The 14362-nt window shown below is 39.7% G+C and overlaps 1 pseudogene; it reads left to right on the top strand.

Moving 5' to 3' along the window:
- Positions 1 to 4279, top strand: part of LOC127238290 (60 kDa heat shock protein, mitochondrial-like) — a 28395-nt pseudogene extending 24116 nt beyond the window's left edge.
- Positions 4280 to 14362: the final 10083 nt, after the last annotated feature.

Below are 14362 nucleotides of genomic sequence, written 5' to 3'. Positions count from 1 at the left end.
TAAGTCAAAACAGTAATGAAATATTACCTCAGCCCAGTAAGAATGGCATCATCAATTAGACAAAAATATCTTCTCTGAAGAGGAGATGAGAAGATTGCAAGACAAAGGTGGTAGATTCGGAAAAGACAGTACCTTGCAGGCACAGCAGAACTGAGGCATGTATGAACTCACAGAGACTGTACCAACTCATAGAGGTCCATGCACAAGCATAGATAGCCAACAAAACATGCTCCATTGTAGGGGGTTTTCTTTTGTGGGGCTGACATGTGCTTTTTGTTGGGTTTGGTTTTTTGGGTTTTTTGTTTTGTTTTGTTTTGGGGGGTTTTTGTTTTTGTTTTTGTTTTTTGTTTTTTGTCTAATTGACTTTTTGTTTGTTTTGATCTTTCTTTATTGTTGTAGTTGTTGTTTTTGGAGGGTTTTTGTCTTTTCAGGGAGAAAAGGGAAATTAAGTTGGGTGGGGAGAGAGAAAGGGATTATCTTGGAGGAGTTGGGGGATGAGAAAGGATGTGATCAAAATATATGGTATGTAAAAACATAATAATAGTTTTACATTAAGAAAAGATTCCATAAGGTAACCTGCCAGGAAAAGGTATATTACACCAGGCCTGACACCTGAGTTCAATCCTCCAGACAGACAAATTTGACAAAAGGAGAGAAATGATACTGCTTGTCCTCTGAAATCCATGCATGCTGGTGTGTGTGTGTGTGTGTGTGTGTGTGTGTGTGTGTGTGTGTGTGTGCGCGCGTGCGTGCGTGCTTGTGTGTGTGTGCATGCATGTGTGTCTGTGTGTGACTCTGCATGTGTGCAGGTGTGTGTGTGTGTGTGTGTGTGTGTGTGTGTGTGCATGTTAACAAATGTTAACTAGGATGCAGAGGAAGGAGAGCCCATCCACACCACTGGTGGAATATATATTAGTACATGCTGTTAGTGGAGTACACGGCACTGGTAGGTTGTGCATTAGGACACAGGCACACTGTTGTTAGATGGTACATTAGAACACGCCATTGGTGGACTGTGTTCACAAAAGCCTTAATGGAAGCAGCGTGTATTCCTTTAAAACCTAAGATTAGAACTACTGTATGATCTAGCAATATAACACTGGGTTTATGTCCACATAAGACGAATTCATCAGCTGGTATGCCCATGTTAGTGGCTGAGGCCCACCAAGGTGTTTTGCCTAAGGTTGAAATCTAATGGATCATGCCCGCCACAGAGCACAATTGGTGACCAAAGAAGAGAATTTATAAAACAAGTGGAAGCAGCTACAAAAAAAAATTTAAATTCTCATGTATATTGAAAAGAAAAGAGCTATTTATGACTCATTGGAAAAAAATACCCTTCTTAATATTAGAATTTTTGGGAAAAAATTTTATGATCTTTAGAAGCAAAATTATGTTCCTGTTTTTTTCCCACTAACAATACATTGCTTTTCCATCTGAAAAAAGTATTGCTATCTAATTAATATTGTTCCTTCATTTCCCTCAATTCACCTTCTATTTCCTTGACATTGGATTTTAAATTAAACATAAGGAACAATTTTGAACATTCAAGATTTACAAAGAAAGAAACTCTATTAATTCAAAGTTTTACTTTATGTATCTACATTTTCCCAGTAGTCCTATTTCTCAATCAAAATTTGAATAATCTTTACAATGCATATTCCCCCAATCTCAAATTTAATGACTCACTAGGTTCAGAAGGAGAAATAACAGCTGCAGCTTTTCCCGCCGCGTCGTTCAGTAATGACAATGTTATACCACATTAACAATAGTGACATTAATAAAAACGAGCCCACAGGACTAACCAGAGACAGCTGACTGTAGTCAAATGTAGGTCAGGCTTTGTTTGCTCAGAAACCGGTAATAAATTCTCAGGTAAGTGCTCTCGTGTGTCATGCATATATGTCAGGAGCATAATTCCAGCCTTACTAAATGATTCACACTTTTAAGTTCCTGTAAGCCATTTTTGAATTATTGTTAAGCATTTAATTCCACTGCCAAGCCTAGAGGCTCCTTACAATTATTAACTTGTGTGATGTTACAGCTCGCTTTCCTGTAGGCACCACTTCAGAGCACCTTCGAGGGATCCACATTCACCTCCTTGATCCCAAAGTTCTTATCAGAAGAGGCTAGGGAGTCACCCCCAATTTACAACATAATCATGGAAGAAATGGAGTTAATGCTAAGGAAGCCATCTGTCATCACAAAGTTCTCATTGCTGCTGCCTAAGTCAATGTCACAGTCTTCACTGAGCCTTGCAATTGGCTTCCTACAAAGAAGTCCAAAGTCCAAATAGGTATAAAGATACAAATACTTTAAGAAGCAGGTGTTTTCCTAAGAAATGGAACTACATGCCCATTAAACTCAAATGTTCTAACCAATTGGTTTGATAATGTCTCAAAGCCAGAAGCAGAACAGAATGGGGGATAACAATGGTGTCCCTTACACAGTCAGCAATAGAACATAACCCAGACCCATGAAAGAATCAAGGGTGAGTCTCTAAAATCATTATGATTGGTGCTATCTCCAAACAGTACGAATTTGATTCCATGCATAGAAGTAATAGAGACTCCTCACTCACGTGCTTCACCTCCCACCACTGGCACACAGAAATGCTTCAACTACCCAGTCCTTTGGCAGACAAGACCAATGTCCTGAGCGTTCCTCATCTCACCAAAGATATAAAGATCGGTGTGGCTTATTTGAGCCTTAATGCTTCAAGGTGTAGACCTTTTAGCTGATGCTCTAGCTGTTTAAATGGGGCCAAAAGGAGGAGCGGTAATTATTGAACAGAGTTGGGGAAGTCCCAAAGTAACAAAAGATGGGGTCACTGTTGCAAAGTCAAGTGATTTAAAGAACAAATACAAAAATACAACATATTCAATATGTTGCCAATAACACAAATAAAGAGGCTGGTGGGGGTAGCGCCACCACTGCTACTGTTCTGGCATGTTCTATTGTTAAGGATGGCTTTGAGAAGATTAGCAAAGGGGCTAATCCAGTAGAAATCCAGAGAGGTGTGATGTTGGCTATGGATGCTGTAATTGCTGAAGAACTAGAAAAACAACTTAAGCCTGTGACAACCCCTGAAGACATTGCTCAGGGTGCTACAATGTCTGCAAATGGAGACAAAGACATCGAAAACATCATTTCTGATGCAGTGAAAAGATTGTCATCACGGTGAAGGATGGATAAACCTCGAATGATGAATTAGAAATTATTGAAGGCATGAAGTTTGACAGAGAATATATTTTCCCATATTTTATTGACATATCAAAAGGTCAAAATTGTGAGTTGCAAAATGCCTATGTTCTATTGAGTGAAAAGAAAATTTCTAGTGTCAGTCCATTGCCACTGAAATTGCTAATGCTCATTAGAAGCCCTTGGTCATAATTGCTGAAGATGCTAATGGAGAGGCTCTAAGCACAGTGGCTTTGAGGCTAAAAGTTGGTCTTCAGGTTGTAGAAGTCAAAGTGCCAGGGTTTGGGGACAACAGGAAGAACAAACTTAAAGATATGGTTATTGCTACTGGTGGTGAGGTATTTGGAGAAAAGAGGTTGAATCTGTATCTTGAGGATGTTCAAGCTCATGATTTAAGAAAAGAGGTCATTGTCACCAAAGATGATGCCATGCTTTTGAAAGGAAAGGGTGACAAAGCTCAAATTGAGAAATGCATTCAAGAAATCATTGAGCAGCTAGACATCACAAGTAGTGAATATGAAAAGAAAAACCCGAATGAGAAACTCACTAAACTTTCAGATGGAGGAGCTGTGTTGAAGATTGGAGGAACAAGTGATGTTGAAGTGAATGAGAAGAAAGACAGAATTATAGATGCTTCCAATGCTACAAGAGCAGCTGTTGAAAAAGGCATTGTTCCAGGAGCAGACTGTGCTCTGCTTCAGTGCAATCCAGCCTTGGATGCATTAAAGTATTCTAATGAAGATCAGAAAACAGGTACAGGAATTATTAAAAGAGCACTCAAAATTCCTTCAATGACTATTGTTAAGAATGCAGGTGTTGAAGGATCTTTGATAGCTGAGAAAATTCTGCAGTTCCTTGAAAGTTGGTGCTACACTTAGAGATTTTGCAAACATGGTGGAAATGGAATCATTGATCCAACAAAGGTTGCAAGAACTGCTTTCCTGAATGCTTCTGGGGTGACCTCCTTGCTAACTACAGCAGAAGCATAGTGACAGAAATTCCTAAAGAAGAGAAGGACCCTGGATTGGATGAAATGGATAGGATGGAAGTGGGTATGATGGGAGGTGCCATGTTCTAACTCCTAGGATAGTACTTTGCCCTTATCAGTGAACCATGAGAGGAAGTTCAAGGCAGATTCCTCAGCAATAACTTCAGAGAAGTCACCTGAAGAAAATGAAGAGAAGCCTGGCTGGTCACTATAACCATCAGTTACTGGTTTGCATTTACAATATATAATTCACTGCTATCATTGTCCATGCCCAGATAATTTATTTTGTATTTTTGAATAAATACATTTGTACATTTTTGATACTGGGTGCAAGAGCCATATACCAGTGTCCTGCTTTCAACTTAAATCCCTGAGCCAGTTCTACTATTCTGTTAGTCAGGATTGTAGCCCTTGTGTCACCAGATGAGAAGTTCAGAAGCAACCTTTCTGTGGAGAGTGAGAATAATTGTGTACAAAGTAGAGAAGTGTCCAATTATGTGACAACTTCTGTGTAATAAAATTGTGTTTAAAGTTAAAAAAAAAAATGATAGAGACCAGAGCAGAATAAGCACTGCCTGCAAGGAGAACAGCATTTTGTTTTGTTTTGGTTTTTGGTTTTTTTTAAGAAGTCATTGCAAGATGAGCCAAAACTACTACGTAATATAAAAATTATTTAAATTTTTCTAATGCTCAGCAAAGCTTGCCTGACTTTTCCAGAATAAACTTTGTCCCTCACATAACAGGGATTTGGTATCTGATTGCAATGGTTAAATACTTTGGAAGTTAGTTGGTTGATTGGTTAGTTGGGATGCTGGTTGTTTCAGCATAGCAAATTCCACATTTGTTTTCTTTCCTGTACCATCTTCTCCTTTTAAAAGTCACGTATTAGCACAGCCTGAACATTTCCCAGCATCCACTGGGCTTGTCACTGAGTTGACTTTTGATGCACAATCTGGTATTCACTGGTGGGTACTGGGGGGGGGCACTGCTTTTCTTGCACATAATAGCATGCCTCTCCTCTTTGAGCTCATATCTGTTTATAGGCCTCTTCCAGGAGCAGCCCAATGGTCTGTTCCTGTGACTGGGCCATTACTCATGGTGCCCTTCCATTTAAGCTTTATGTCCAGTTCATGAAGGTTTTTCAAACCCATAGATTTCAGCTCAGTAGCACATAAAACCCCCCATTTTCCCAACTCAGAGTAATCTGTTGTCTCATACTCACCACATTGTAAATCTGGTTATTTATTATTGTTCATCTTCTCTGGTCAAAATAGTTTGAACCTCAGTTTTAGAAACATAAGGCTTCAAAACTTAGCTTCCAGCAGTCTAAATGTAGCTAGTAACTTCTTTTTGTGCTCTGATCCTTCATCTATTAATATTGGCACTAAGGAGGCTGAGGCAGGAGGGTCATGAGTTCAAGGCCAATCTAGGCTATATAATAATAATAATATTTATGTTACATATACATGGGCATACATTAAAATTGACCACCTTATAACATTGTCAAGAAATTTGGTTTTCATATTGTTTTCATATTAAGTGTGTGTGTGTGTATATGCATATATATATATATGTGTGTGTGTGTATACATATATATATATATATACATATATATATATATGCTTTCTGACACACATTTTAAATGCTCAGCAATATTTGCCTGAAAAGCAGCTAGCTAACATGGAATAAACTCTCTAAGTCAGTGAATTATTTTCTAAGAATTGAAATCAATGTAATTGGGAAGTTTTTGAGGAATATAAAGACACACAGAAGGCTGGAGGTGGATAAATTTTGCTATTTTGAAAGTAGGGTATAATTTCAGTTTTTAGAAACCATAAAATGGTGAGAAGCATGTCAATCTGAAGCAGGAAGATTTTAGATTAAGGAAAAAGAAAAAACTAAAAATACACAAAAGTGGATAACCAGTTCTGGTATGTATGCACCTGAAATTAAAACAAAAACAAACAAAAAACCTATGTCTATTCCCAAGCCTGCATGTGCTACTTAGAGAACACTTATTTAACCAGCCCCAAACTAGAAAAGATCCCAGCAGGGATATTTTCTGGGCCTACTGCAGAAGACTTTGTGAGGATGAATAGGAAAACGTCTACAAAGTGACAGCATAGGTGGGTTTCAAAGCATAACACAGAGTGAAGAAATCCCAATACAAAGGCACACACAATGTGATTCTATTTACTTAAACCCCCACATGATGCTTACCAGTCAAAGTTCTAGGAAGGCAATATATGGCACCTGGAGAGCTGTGGTTGTGGGCAGGCAAGGTTGCCAAGAGAAGTGGTTTCAAAGGTATAGACATAATTCTGTCAAGATTCACCAAACTGTAGACTTCAGGCCACATGATTTGTCCATTTTTTTAAATGAAGCAGAAGTAGTTGGAACACATTTTCAGAGAGAAAATGGCAGAATTGTTAGGCTGTATTTCTTACTTCACCAAGGCCAAGGGTTGCTGATCTGGTATCTGCAAACTACACAATGTGTCTGGAGTTCAGCAGAAACTGAGAGAAGCTGATGGAATATGCTTCTGGGGCCAGTGATGGGTGATGACTTGTAAGCAAGGAAGACAAAGAGTTGAGTGAGCACCCTGTAGCATCCCAGATTCCCAGTAGCAGATCATAGTGTCCTGTGCCCACCCTGATTAACCTTTGTACCAATTACTAATATGAAAAACTTAAGGGCTCAGTCATCAACTCCATGTTGACCAGTAGCAGGCTGGAAAAGTAGCTTGCATACAACAAAATGGAAGCTTAGTGGACAACTGTTTGATTGTCTGTTTGTTTGTTTTTCCTTTTCTATTTTAGAAAGGTTATCATACAGCTCAGGCAGGCTTTGAACTAACTACTAGCTAAGGATGCGTTTGAACCCCTGATCCTTTAACTCCAAAGTGTTGTGATTATAGGAATGGGCCACCACACCCAGCTTAAACCCAAACTTATTACTAGGGACACAAACTGAGCTCAGAATTTAGTTTTCTAAGTCCTTGCTATATCCACAGGTCATCAGACAAGGTAGCCTTGAGGGCAAAAAGCTCAATGTCAACCAAAGATAAGTTGTAACATGTAAAGAAGTTACCAAGGCACTGTGTTGTATCATTGTATAAGGTTAAATAAAAACAGGATGAAAAATCTTGCTCTATCCATTATGATAAACTTAATATACAAAAGTATTAAATTAAGTTTGGGGTGAGATACTGAGTTGGGGAGTAGGTGAGAATTAAGTCACAGGGGAAGAAACTAGATCCTTTCTATCTATAAGCTCCACTGCCTCCATTCCTAGTATGACTATAAAGCATGTTGTCAAAGGAAATGATGTTATTTACCGACAAGGCTTGACTCAATATAATATACATAATGGAAAGATAGCAATGATATTTTATCCTAAAGATTAGAAGACAGGGGAACAGGAAGAGGGTTACTGAAATGGATCTGTTGGGAGATCCAGAGTCCTTGTCACTTCCTCTCCTCAAGCAGCAGAGTTACATTCCCCAGCTCCTGAATCAAGGCTGAATCTGGGACCACATTTTTCAACAAAGTGAAGGAAATTTGTATCCTGCCAATTCTGAGCCTATTTGTTTAAGAAAACTGACAACATTCATTGTCTATTACCTGGAAGCCATTCATCATAGCATAAGAAAGCACAAAAAGCCACTAGGGCAGGGACACACATGGTAGAATGGAAACACCAAGCCACTAACCAAGCTGATCACTTCTGCCAAATGGTAGCGACCATTCAGCCTGAATACGGGCTTAGAAATGGTCCCTTAGCTCATATAGCCACTCTACTGCAAAAATTCACATTCTCCACTGAGTCTTTTGTGAAACTGTTAACAAAATTATTGCTGTGATATAAAAGTACTAACAAAACCATGTCAATCCACATGAGGGAGTCCCTTGGAAGTGGAACTATAAGCCAAACTACTATAAAAATTCACTTTTCCTACTGAGTCTTATATGAAATGGTTCTAAGACATCAGAAGGACCACCATTAGCACCATTCCTTGAATTATAAGCAGAATCAGTGTGCATAGTTAGAACCAAGGTGGTGTTGTGTAGAAGTTTCTTCAAATATTAAAACCTTCCACCTTGAAAGAAAGATTGAATGAAACAACAGAAAGCTCCATAGGTAAAACATTTCATCTTGTAGGTTAGCTCATCAAGCTCAGAGAGTGCACAACTCAATGGTTTCAGGAAGTCCCTGAAACTGACCAGATTCATTAGATTCTTCACTCTACGCATAGATATGCAGTAATGACAGATGAGAAACACTCTCAGATCAACTGAGCTGCCTGGAAGAAGCAGAGACCAGCTAAGCTCCCTGAAAGTGTCTCAGACCAACTGTACTCTCTCTTTTGTGTGTTGTCTTGACACAAGCTAGAGTCATTTGAGAGGAAGGAACCTCAATTGAGAGAATATATCCATGAGATCCAGTTGTAAGGCATTTTTAAAACTAGTGATCAACAGGAGAGGGCCCAGCCCATGGTGAGTGATGCCATCTGTAGGCAGGCAGTCCTGAATTCTATAAGAAAACAGGTTAAGCAAGCCAGTTAGCAGTAACCCTTCATGGCCTCTACTTAGCTTCTGCCTCCAGGATCCTGCCCTGTTTGAGTTCTGGTCCTGACTTCCTTCAGTGATGAACAACAATCTGAAAGTGTAACCCTTTCTTCCCCAGCTTGCTATTTGGTCATGGTGTTTCATCACAATAGTAGAAGCCCTAATTAAGGCATCAACTGAGTAACCTAGAAAGGATACTCTCCAACCTGCAAAGCTGCCTTCAGGTTGTACAGTGTGCTGCAGGTTTCCAGTTTTCATAAGCTGTCACCCTTGTCGGAATAGGCTTCGGTGATACTACTGTCTTCGAGTCATTTCTGTTCCCATGATTAAACATTCATCCACTGCCCCTGTTGGTTTTATTTTCTTATGAACTTGACACAAGCCAGAGTTATCTGAGATGAAAGAACCACAATTGAGAAAATGCTTCCATAAGACTGGTCTCTAGGTGAGCCTGTGGGGCACTTGGTAGTAAAATGAAATAAACCCTTTGCTCCCCAAGCTGCTTTTGGTCAGTGCAGTTTGGTCCTATTTACAGGAATATATACACATATTCCTGTAAATATATACTCATATTCCTGTAAATAACATCAATAAGACTCATTGGTCCATAAAGTTAGACTTTGGTGGTCTCATTACTTTGGTCAGTTCCCTATTTGGGGTGAGTATACACTGGTCGATGTCTCCCCAGCAATAGTGTCACATAATACATGTATAACAGTGAGCTTCAGTGAGAAGTCTGAAACCATAAAAATAAGATCAGGCAGACATGTCCAGAAGAGAGCTACCGAACTCATGTGCATTATAACTTGTCTCCAATAAATAAATCAAAAGGGAAGATTAGGATAATCAGAGGGCTGTGACCCAACTTCAGATGCTGTTGGTGTTCCAAAGCTTTATGTGATGGCAGATGTGGTGTTACAGTAGCAAGGGGAAAGCTGTACAGGTTGAAGAAAACCCATCCATTCAATAGTGAGAGATAGGAGAAAGCTACAAAGTTTTCCACTTCCCAATTAAGATAACACTCACAATAGGGAAACAATCCAAACTTAGGTAATTACTCCCCCAGAGAAGCAAAGGCTCAAGGGCCATGCATATAGAGTAGAGGCCATGGGGTAGGTGTGTGGGGTGGGGGTGGGGTGATAGAACACACCTGCTAGTCTCAGGTACTATCCTGACCCCAAATTTTGTGTTGGAAATGCTGACCCTAATGTACTCTCAACTAATTTAGGGTTGGCTCAAAAATCAACCAGCTGAGAGATTGTCTAGGGAGCCAGGAGGCACAGGTTTTGGCTTAATGAAGCAACAAATCATCTTTTAAAATGAGCTATAAATGTGATGTTTTCAGCAAAAAAAAGATTTCTCTCTCATCGTCAGGAATATTTGTGTGTCCTGATGCAAGAGTTAATATCAGCTGTAACTTCAGTTTTGTTAGAAAACACAATAGCACATTACAAGCATGATGAATAATAATAAAAAAAAAAAATCAGCTCTCTGTTTTCTGTGTGTTAACTTCTAAACAGCTCCCACCCTTGCAAGTATCCTGTTCTCAATATTAACTAACCTTATCTGACCCTGTCTCCAGGTCACTAATTCACCACTTCATTTCAGTCACCATTTTGCCTGGAGGGTTATTGAAAAAGTGCAAATCTGATCACAAAGCTATTTACTCAAAATTAAAGCAGATATTTAAAGACAAATATGTTTCATTAGAGCTGCCATGACTGCTTATATAACCCAGACCCCTGTGTGCTATCCTGACCTGGCCATTCTCCACCAGCCTGCTTGGTGACCTCCAGTTATCTTCACAGCCTTCCTCCAGTGATCTCTGTGAAGTCTTTTTGTGTTTTAGATTTTTATTTGTTTAATTTGACAAGGGAATCTTGCTATGTTGCTCAACTTGTCTCAAACTCCCGGGTTTTAAGTGATCCTCCTGCCTCATCTTCCTCAGGAACTGAGCCTGTTTAAGAGTAACGTCACCCCAGCTGAGTTGGTCTGACTTTATGTTATATATAGCACTATTTCTAACAGTGATTTGCAATTATTTGTTCTCTCTGCACGTACAGCTCCTGAGTAGAGAACATTTATCCAGATTGTGACCATTGAATGTGTGTGCCACAGAGCATTTCAGGGCAAATAAACGACATCAAACCAAACAACAACAACAAAAAATTAAGCCCAGAAATTAGTTGGAAATACGAGGTGCAATGTAGCTCTCAGGCTGTGTGACAAAAACTGTGGCACCTTCTTTACATAAGGCTGGTACAATGGTGACTCAAAAGCCTCAATAACAGTCCTTCACTCTAGCTCATGAGAGAAATGCCAGCCAACGCCTCCCTCTTGGAAACCAATAGATTTTCATTGTGTTTGTCAAGTATCAACCTTGGAGTAAGTTGTTACAAGCTAAGTGATAGAGTTGAGTGAGGGATTTCTTTGAGACAGGCTGGCTGGCTGCCCATGCCAGCTCTCTCCGGAGTGCCATCACTCAGCAAATGCTGTCTGACTCCAGGCTTGCTTCATTGCTTCTGCAACCTTGGCTTTTCATTCAGCACAGAAAGGATCGTGTAATCAAGCCCATGAGACTGGCACGTATTAATCAAGACCCCTGTCTATTATTTACAATGAGAAATGTAGCTGGCAAGCAGATGAAACATTTGGATTAGCTGGATAGTATGTTCTTGCCTCCTTAGGAAGACACAGAAGGGAGGCTAATGTCTAAATTCTCCATTGCTTAGTGGAAGTAGATGAAAAGAAGTGGGTGGGTCTCACTAAGCCTAGAGTGTTTTAGGCACAACTTGCCTTTGGCTCTCAGTTTCTGAGTAGACTGGATGATGTATTGAGGAGCTGTAGTCATTTTTTGTTTCCTGCTAAAACTAAAAGGTCTTTTAAAACTCCTCTTGAGGCAGGATCTCATAGCCCAGCTTGACTTAAAATTTTGTGTAGAATAGGCTGGTCTCTAAACTCATGGCTCTCCTGCTGTCACTCATTAGAACTGGGGCTACAGGCATGTCTTATCTTTTGACTTCGAGTTTATAGAACCCTGATGCTGTTAGTGTCTGTTAGTCTGCTATTAAGCGGGTATCTTTTAGATAAAGCAATATGAAACCATCATCTGCAAATTATGTATTATTTTCTCATTACTATGACCAAATGCTTGACAAGCAGCAACTTAAAGGAGGGTCATTTTGGCTTGTGTTTTTAAGAGACACAGTCTGCCATCAGGGTACAGAATAGCAGTTCTGTGGTACAGGAGTGTATGCCAATTGCTTGATCATATCTCCACCAGGACAGGAAAAAGAGAGAGGCCAGAAAATTGGCCCCAAAGTTCTCCAACCTTATAGAACAGTGCCTAAGCTAGGGACCAGGTATTCAAATATATTGGCTGTTGGAGTCATCCAAACCATGGCAAATTAGAACCACCACAGAAGGCCCCTTGTACAGCCTGACACAATTTTATTTGAAATCCCTGCAACTTCAGCTTTCTTTCAATGTAATTCTGTTTATATTTCTATCCATTATGTAGGAACTCTAGTTTCATTCTTAGAAAGTATTGACATTATAGGTTTTGGGGGTTAGGTTTTTGTCTCTAATGTTGGTGACACATTTTGGAGGGCACTCAACCTCTGCCACAACCCCTGTAAGTGTTGCTATATGATAAAGGTTCTTTGCTTGTAGACAGACTGTCTCTGCACTCATGCACCATAAACTCAAAATAGTGGGTTCTCACCTGCAGCTTAGACACTCAAATAGAATAGATAATACCGGAATGCAAGGTATTTAGTAAAATAAATACTGTTTTGAGTCTATTTTGTATATTAGATTGTGATATCAAATATATATTTTAAAATACAATTTCTGATGATTAAAATATGCAAACCACTCCTTAGAACTCAGAGCCTCACTCTTAGAGACAGGAATATATTGTGTTTGAAGGGCTGGAAAGTCTATTTAAACAGACCCTTGGCCATGAAGAAAGAGTCATCATGTTACAGAGAACCGTGTGTGTTAGCCAGAGGCCTGCAGAAATATCTCACACTGAGAAACATGTTGCTGATAGTGACAGTATGGTTGGCTTTCACCATAGTAACACTGAGTGAAGACATTTTGTGTTGACAAAAAAAAGCACCTATGTTGTAATTCCATCCATGTGCAATCCTAGAAAGTGCTGCTTCCTAGCCACGATTTCAAAAAGGAGACACAAAGCATGTGATGCCCAACATGAGAGGAAATAGAACTGGGAGGAGGGGCAGTGGGAAAGAGGACTCAGGCTTGTCACTGCACCTCTATTGCTCGAATCTTCCTGTTGGACTGGTCTGTGGCTTCATGACAGTTAGAGTAGTGCTGTATTAAATGTATCAAGTGCCACAGAAGACAAGGCCACAGTGACCTCTGCTCAGAGTCAGTCAGTCAGAGCAAACGAGGGGATTTTCCTATGAATTTATCATTTTTCTTAGAAAATTACTTTTATAAGCATAAAAATGTAGCATATATCTGGCCATTCAAGATAAGTGGTTGGCAGGTTCTTGGAGACACAAAAGCATTTTTATTTCTTTTGTATGGGTTCCAGCTTAATCTGTCTGTGGACAGGCACTGCTAAGTGTCAGGATGCATTGTTTGCTAAGTGTCAGGATGCTTTGTTTATCCACCCATCTGACTATCTCCCCATCATCCATCCATCCATCCACCCACCCATCCATCCATCTATGAATCTCTTTTCCCTGTTGAGTACCTATGTATTTAGTTGGTCCTCATGTTGTGTATTTGTCAGCAAATCTTGGCGTGGAAACAAATTTAAAACTCGAAATTGTTAATAGCAGATGAATGCACCTTCCCTATAGGTTTCCATTTGTTAATAACTCAAGTTTCATAATCATGAGGTTATATTTTTCTGATTAAAAAGGCAAATCCTAGGACTGGAGAGATGGCTCAACAGTTAAGTGCATGTACTGCTTTTGAAGAGGACCCAGGTTTGGGTCCAGGTTTGAGTCCCATTATGCACATCAGGTAATTCCAGCTCCAGGGGATCTGATTCCCTCTTCTGTCCTCTACCTTCAACTTCACTCACAGGCACATCCCCTACACTCCTAGACATATATGCATGCAAATAATTAAAAATTTAAAAATTCAAAGTGTTGGTGTCTTGCAACTGTGTTTGCTAAACTATGCATAAGATAGGCATTCTGTTTGGGTGTCCAGTTTCCACTTATTGCTGGATTAAGAAAGCCTGAAGCACTTCCAGAAGGATACTGGATGCCAGACACCTGGGTCCAGCATCAGCAATCAGAAAGGAACAAGGCTATCTAAGTCATGACTGTGTAATACAGGGTGTCTTTCAGCTTACATCACACAACTCAAGAAACAGGTCAGACACAGGGTCAGCAGTCAAGAACAACAACCAGTGAGCAGGGAGAGGGACATTTACAGCACAGAGTAATGTCACCTGCAGGGAATCGGTGACAATGGAATGATTAAGAAGGTTAAGAAGATCCCATGCTTCTGTCAAATACAGATCTCATTCCTTACATTGTGAGATCAAGTTCTTTTATGAGAGCAGAAATAAACAACGCAGCCAAGCTATTTATTTCTAAAATCAAAACATAGTAAAATC

Source organism: Phodopus roborovskii, unplaced genomic scaffold, assembly GCF_943737965.1.
Source record: "Phodopus roborovskii unplaced genomic scaffold, PHOROB, whole genome shotgun sequence".
NCBI lineage: Eukaryota > Metazoa > Chordata > Mammalia > Rodentia > Cricetidae > Phodopus > Phodopus roborovskii.
Note: the sequence above shows the minus strand (reverse complement) of the source record. Positions and strands in the feature narration are given on the sequence as shown.